The sequence below is a fragment of the Macrobrachium nipponense genome, chromosome 7 (assembly GCF_015104395.2).
Source record: "Macrobrachium nipponense isolate FS-2020 chromosome 7, ASM1510439v2, whole genome shotgun sequence".
NCBI lineage: Eukaryota > Metazoa > Arthropoda > Malacostraca > Decapoda > Palaemonidae > Macrobrachium > Macrobrachium nipponense.
In genome coordinates, this window is record NC_061109.1 from 10,457,106 (window position 1) to 10,464,605 (window position 7,500).

Genomic DNA, 7,500 nt, shown 5'->3' on the forward strand with positions numbered 1-7,500 from the left:
TTTCAAGGATTTTTAATAAGAATTTCACATACAAAATATTATACTCAATACTATATATGTATATACATACATTCATTAAAACAACTGATTTAGTGGCATCAATTAGTATTTTGCGGGAATCTTCATATCGTCAGATTTTTTTTCTGATTCTCACGAGTCAATCTTCGGTGAAGAATACAGAAATTTCTACTTTATATTTATTGTTTTCCGTCACGACAGCTTTTTCACCAATCTGGGATTTTCAAGTGACTACTGGCTTACAATTTGCTGCTTTAGTTTTTTTGATTGAGCTGGCTTTATGTCAGCATGGGTTCATGCTCACAGAGCACCCGAGAAGTAATTTTTTTATGAGAAGGTGAATTACAGGATATGAGTGAAATGAAAGGATTAACATGCAAAGTTGCAAACCTCTTTTAACCCAAAGGTATCCGTATCAGTAGGAAAGAAAGAAAGAGCAATAGTGAGTACTTTGAGTCAGATAGCGAGTAAGGAGAAATAAAACATTCAACGTAGGAGAAAAAGATGGAAAGTTGAAAATATCTGCGGAGTTATCATGCCACACTTCATTTACTCGATAGAAAATAAGCATTTATCTTTCATTAACCCTGGAGAGGTAACGCTGGGCATAAATAACCATGAAGCTGCGCAAAAACATGTTTTTTAAGAACTGCGCAATTGGGTTTCCCATTAGTAAAAAAGTTAGCCCGTGAATCGACAGCTGAGCATGCGCTCTTGCAGATGTCGGACATTCTCTAGCTGCTGCTCTGTTCACCTCGACGCCACAAAACGTTTTTCACGAGTATACTGTCATTTATGACCCACCCGTCCGTTGTACGTCAGTATAGTGAAAGTCACAGTTTTTATATAATTGATTATAGCGTAATTGTCATTATTTATATTTTTATACAACTTTTCTGAATGATTTACTCCTTTGCTCAAGACACCACCAGGTGGATGAAGTCATGTGAAGATTTTGTAAATATTTGAATTCTGTGAATTTCTGGAAGTTTTTTTACTTTAAGTGATGAGAAAATCATATTTATTTTTTTGAGATATTTAGTAAAAATATTTTTTTCATTCTTTGTTTGATTTAAACACCTGAGTAGCATTAAGGGTTCTTGAAACCAAAAAGACAAACCCTAATTGTCTTTACAACTTAGTGGAAAACATGTTATAAAATCATTGTAACCTTAATAGGTAACGCAAATTACCGTTACCTGACCAGGTTAAGAGGAGATCAATGGAGTAAAGGAAAATTTTTAGTATAGAGAGAGAGAGAGAGAGAGAGAGAGAGAGAGAGAGAGAGAGAGAGAGAGAGAGAGAGAGAGAGAGAGAGAGAGAGAGAGAGAGAAAGGTAAAAAGGTAAGGAGTATGGGGGGAGAATTTTTTTTTGTTTTTTTTTGTTTTTTTTTTTTGTTTAGGGTGTGATGGGAGAAGTTTTTGAAACAAAAATGGCAGTTGGAGATGAGGATTCCACAGGTGTTTCAGAGCATTTGACAGTAGTATTTCTCATCATGGACAGATTCCACGAAGTCCTGACCATTCTCAAAGCAGTAGTTGAGTCATTTTCTTGTTTCCTACCTTAGTGGTGGTTAAGAAGACAGAAAACCAGTTAAATCCTGATGTGCTACGATAGTTTCGTGGCTATTCTCTTCTCTTCGTAGTTTTCTCTTAACTGTCTAGTTTCTGGGCATTCTAGTAAATCGTGTTCTAATAGCTCTTCGGCAACAATTTCGCATTAACTTCATACATATTTATTGTGCTCTACCCTTTGCCAGTTTGCACAGATATCCAAATCTTAATCTACGAATAATAACAGCTAATGTGCATGGTGTTTCTCTGGATATGTTATACGGTTGTAGATTGGTGGTTTCTAAATACCATCTGGCAGTTCTTGAACCTTAGAGGGAGGCCTTTTTGACAGTTGCTACTGCGTTGGTTTTCAAAGGTTAATGGTGGTTCCAGTTTAATGCTTATGCTGCTGCACTGCAGACCGCTTTTTGCAAGGGCATTTCCATTTCCACAGATCCCCACGTGAATTGGGATCAAGTTTAGTGTTATTAGTCTGCTTCTGTTTTGGTGAAGAGAGTTGATTGCCCAGATAGTACTTGCAATGAGTTTAATATTTTCCCTTGCTTATGCCTTGAATGGCGTCTTTGGAGCCAGTGTGAATCATTGTGTTTCCTAGTTTATGCTGTAAGTCTTCCAAAGGTTTTGCAATTACTACTAACTCGCTCTGAAGGGTGGAGGCGTCGTTGGAAAGCCTCCAACGAATGAGGCTAAATATACTGCAACTGCTGCTGCTGCTGAAATGTTGAGATCAACTGAGCCATCAATGAAATATATACGTACTGATATTGGTGTTCTGTCAATTGCATATTGAGCAGCTTATTGCAATTGTTGGTGCAAGTTACCTTGCTTGCTGGGGGGGGGGGGGGGGGGGGGGTGTGCAAAGTCAATCTTGAAGAGACCCGATCCCCAAGGTGTTGGTTCTGTGTATGCTTCAGATGCTTGGGATGGAGGGGGGGTCATTTTTGGTTGCAGCAGTCCTGCATACCAATCCTCCTTAAAGTTGCAAGGAAGGCTCCTATCTGTGGACTGCCTTAGTGGTTCGTAGGGGGGTTTTGTCAGACTACTCAGTACCCATGGGCAAATCCCAATCTGGGACTTTCAGTTCCTTTGGTGAACATGACTGCTCAATGCTCTTCATCAACATGGCCAACTCCCATGAAGATGAAATGTCCACGCCTTTCATGCGTAAGACCGAGGCTAGAGCAGCCCTGTACCCCCTTCACTGCAGACACAGACATATGCCTTTCTGTCCTGAGATATATCAGAAAGTCTGCTAATTGTTGAATAGTGGTACCGAGTGGAGACAAGTTCCCTCTACGACACCAATCACAGTATGCTGACCATTTTCCTTGGTATACTGCTGCCGATGACTTTCTGATATTTCCTGCCATCTGCACTGCTGCTTTTTGCCAAAATCCTCTCGCTCACAAGAGATACTTGACAGTCTCCACCCGTGAAGTGATCGGGACTTCACCGACCGGTGGTACCTCTCCACGTGCAGCTGACATAGCAGGTTGTTCCATGAGGGTAACTCTCTCAGCACGTCTATCAGGAGTTCCAAGAGGTCCGGAAACCATTCTGCCTTTGGCCATAACGGAGCTACCAGAGTCATTCTGAGGTTCTGAGACCGCATTCCCCTGTTCAGAACCTGACGGATTAGACAAAATGGAGGAAATGCGTAGACGTCCAGATTGTCCCATGGGTGTTGTAGCGCATCTTCTGCTACTGCCTCTACGTCCGGGACTACCGAACAATACACTCCCAACTTTTTGTTGTACCTGGTTGCGAAAAGGTCTATGATCGGCCTTTCCCACAACATGAGCATTCTGTCCACTACTTGTTGGTGCAAGGGCCACTCCATTTCCAGGATCTGATCCCTGCAGCTCAACTTGTCGGCCACTATGTTTCTTTTTCCCGGAATATATCTGGCCCTGATGTCTACTATGTTCTCTACAGCCCACTGATGAAGTTGAACTGTCATCACATGTAACTGTCGAGACACTAGACCTCCTTGCTTGTTTATGTAAGCTACTACTGTGGTATTGTCTAACATCAAAACCTTGCCGCTCCATTTTGCTTAAACCATCAGCTCCTCCATATGCGCTCCCCAACCTTCTAGTGACGCATCTGAGAACAGCAGGAGATCCGGGGAGGATTGCTGAAGGGGAACACCCACTGTCAGATTGCTGTCCTTCACCCACCACAGCAAGTCTTTCCTCACTTCTGCCAACAAGGAAATCTGCTCGTATGGGTGATCTACTATTGGTGACCAGAACTCCTTCATCCTCCATTGTAGAGATTGAAGGTGTAACCTCCCTTGTGGTACTAGCTTCTCCAAGGAAGTTAGAACTCCCAGTACTACCTGCCACTGTTTTGCTGGCTGTGTTTGTTTTTCCAGAAAGGCATTCACCACTTGTTTGCATTTCTCTACTCTCTGGTCTGTTGGGAATACTTTGGCTTTTATTGTGTCTATAACCATTCCCAGATACACCAGCCGTTGACTTGGATCCAACTGCAACTTCTCCGGTTTATCACAATGCCTAAGCTGTGACAAAACCGTAGAAGGGTCGCCCTGTCCCTGAGTAATTTCTCTCTGGACTTTGCTATCACCAGCCAATGGTCTAGATATCTTATTAGCCTGATCCCCTGAGCATGCACCCATGTCGACACGAGAGTGAACACTTGTAAAAACTTGAGGAGATGTTGTCAGTCCGAAGCACAGAACTTTGAACTCGAAAACTTTCTCTGCAAGACTGAAGCAGATAAATTTCCTGGAAGACTGATGGACTGGGATCTGAAAGTATGCGTCTTTCAAGTCGATTGTCAGGATAAAGTCCTTGATCCTGACTGCTTGTAGAGGTGTCTTTGGAGTTTCCATTTTGAATCTGGTTTTCCTTATAAACAGATTCAAAGTTGACAGGTCTATTACTGTCCTCCAGTCCCCACTGGCTTTGGGTACAAGGAAAATCCTGCTGTAAAACCCCTTTGACGGAATGGATACTTGTTTCACAGCCCCTTTATCCATCATCTTCTTCACTTCCTCTTGCAGAATAAAAGTCTTCTGAGGTTCTTGAGCATAAGCGAGGTGAGGCAATGGCTGTTCTGTCAGGGTGGGGATACTTCGAACGGAATCAAATACCCGACTCTGAGAACCTCCACCACCCACTGCTCTGCTCCCAGTTCCTGCCACTCCTTCCAGTGATTTCCCAGGCAACCCCCCACTGGTGTGGATGAGTGATGAGAGGCGCCTATCCTATCGTCTTGAGCCCCTTCCTCTTCCCCTAATCCCCTTTCCTCTGTTATTTCTATTGTGAAAGGACCGATGAGTTAACTTCTTTGGGGAAGAGGGTCTTGTTGCTCTATTAGGGATGTTACCCCTAACTGGCTTCTTCCGAGGTATTTGCTGCTGCCTTACCTCCATAGGATTAGCCTGACTGCTAGATGTTTTCCTAACTGCCTGGTGTACCAATCTATCGTTAGTGTCCATCCTTCTTCTATCTATAGCCTCTTCTAGTATGGCCTTTGGCAACAGCAATTGCGACTAAGATATTCCCATTCCTCATTGCGAGCAGGGAATTTAAATCAACATTGCGACTTAGTCTAGCCAAAGCTGCATCCCTCCTCATTAACAGGATATTTGCCCAAACATTGGCACTTAAATTTGTCAAGTACGCAATTGCTTTGGCACCTGATTGTAGTAATCTAATGAACATTGATTCATCCACTGTCTTCCATGTCACTTCTGAGGATGCAATCTTCGCAACTGCTGTCAACCAAAGATCCAGCCAAGAAGCTGTTGCTTCTAACGTAGCAGCCTCTTGGCAAGTCATAGAAGGGAATTCCATTTTCACTTGATCTAAGGTTAATTGAGGCCTTAACCTTACCACATTTGGGTTAATTTGTCAAGACAGTAAAGGAACCGTCGGTGTCGTATAATATTCTCTATGTTTCGTCATTGGAGGAGGGATAAACTTAAACGATCTATTTGATCTTAAGGAATTATCCCTTCCTGCAATCTGTGCGTTTACGTGTTGTAAAACAGACTCCGCATGATTTGAACAAGGCAATTCATACGACACCTTGGTATCCTTTTTCGCATCAAACGCCATGTCATTCCCCAGAGGAAGCATACTGGCAGGTGTTTCTGTTCTCTCCAAAAGGTTATTGAATTGACGAATCAAATCAATCACCTCGGCATACGAAGCCAGAAACTCTTGGTTCTCTCCTTCCTCCGGTTCTAGCATACTGTGCTCAGCCACAGGAGACGCTGTCTCACTCCTATCCCCTGACAAACGTCCAGGTGCTTCGTGGCCGTCTGCCCCAATGGCCGCGGCTTCTTTGATCTCTGCTGACCGCCGACGGCTCGATCCCGAACAGTCCGCAGGAGAATGAGACCGCCTCACTCCTTCTCTGCTTGCGGATCTAGAGTGAGAATCTTGCACATACCTCCAAGATGAAGGCTCTCTCAAAACCGAGCTCACTTCCTCTCCATGACGATTAATATCATCTCCAACAACCGTCGGAGAATTCAGCCTTGATCCTTCATCTAGGCGGACAACGCGTTTCCACCAACGTATCAGACGAGGTTGACAACTTGCTATTTTTCGACCTTTTAATAGGAGCCTTATCATCTTTTCTCCATATTTTAAACGGTCTTACAGGCGAAACCGGTATCTGTGCTCTATCCTTTGCTGCACTTTTTGCCCCCAACGCCGATTTCGCCGACACTGTAGATTTTCTTTGACTCTTTATAGTCTTTTCTGGCAACTCCGTGTCAGCCGTTATCCCATCGGCCGCCTACTCGCTTGCTCGTTCGGACTCTTGTCTGCCATGTCGGTGTGTGACGTCGGTTGTGACGTCACCAATCTTGTAGGGAGAGACTGGGCTGCTGCTGCTGGCATCCCTGTGTTTGCAGCAAAACCACCCCCAACGTTCTGCATCGCCGTAACCAATGAAGTTGTTGGCGTAGCCGCAACATTATTTCCCATAAAGTGCAAGCCCGGGGGATGAGGAATATTCAGCGCTGCCGGATTCTGCTGGAACCATGACGTCATATAATGCAACAGCAAACCTTCCAAGGTTGGTACGCCTGGAAGGCCTAGCGCCGCCAATGTACCTTCCATCCTGTTCGAGTCGGGAGCAGGCATCTGGAACAAAGATGGCGATGCTCCCCCCCTCCCTGCTGGGAACAACGGAGCATAAATATTATGATTCAAATTACCCAAAAGCCCTCTTGGCGTTTCTAAAAACGAACCACTGGGAGAAACCGAAGGGGTATGGGACAAATCAAAGGCAGGTGGCGAAACATATGGAGCAGTCTGGTGTATTGCCAATACAAAAGAAGCCGGCAACGCTTGGTCATCCAAAGATGGCGTCAACTCCTTTCTTTTTTACTGGCCTTTCTCATAACACTTCCTCCACTGTTCCACTGACCAACCACGACAAACAGAAAAAGGACTAGTAATTGTACATACATTTTCCCTGCACCTACTACACGTTGGATGAGGATCCGTCGACACTGAAGTTAGGAATCTTGAACGCGGAAAGCCACTGACTCCAGGGCATTTCCTTTGTCTTGTCTTCGAAACAGAAGAAGATCCCGATGGCGGTACAAAATATTCCATCTCACCACTTACACACTCTTACAGCTCACACCCACACTGAGCACACTCAGAAAAAGAGAATTAATAAGAAAGAAAGTGAAATGGATAAAAACGGGCAAACTAAAACCAGCTTTAAACAGATAGACAGAGAACACGTCCTATCTTAAAAGCGGTAGAAAGATAACTGGTGGGTCAGTCACACGACGCCGAGGGCATTCTGGGTATACATGCCCCATGACCTGGTATAGATGCCAATAGTCCCTGGATCGCACAAGTTTAATTTTAATTCTACCGGTTTCCAGCTTGGCGCTAGTAAATCCTAATG

At 44.1% G+C, this 7,500-nt stretch overlaps 1 protein-coding gene across 5 annotated transcripts in view; it reads right to left on the bottom strand.

Annotated features, from left to right (window-relative positions):
* Nucleotides 1–7,500, bottom strand: part of LOC135216988 (uncharacterized) — a 358,855-nt gene that overhangs the window by 47,866 nt on the left and 303,489 nt on the right. The window lies entirely within an intron of this gene.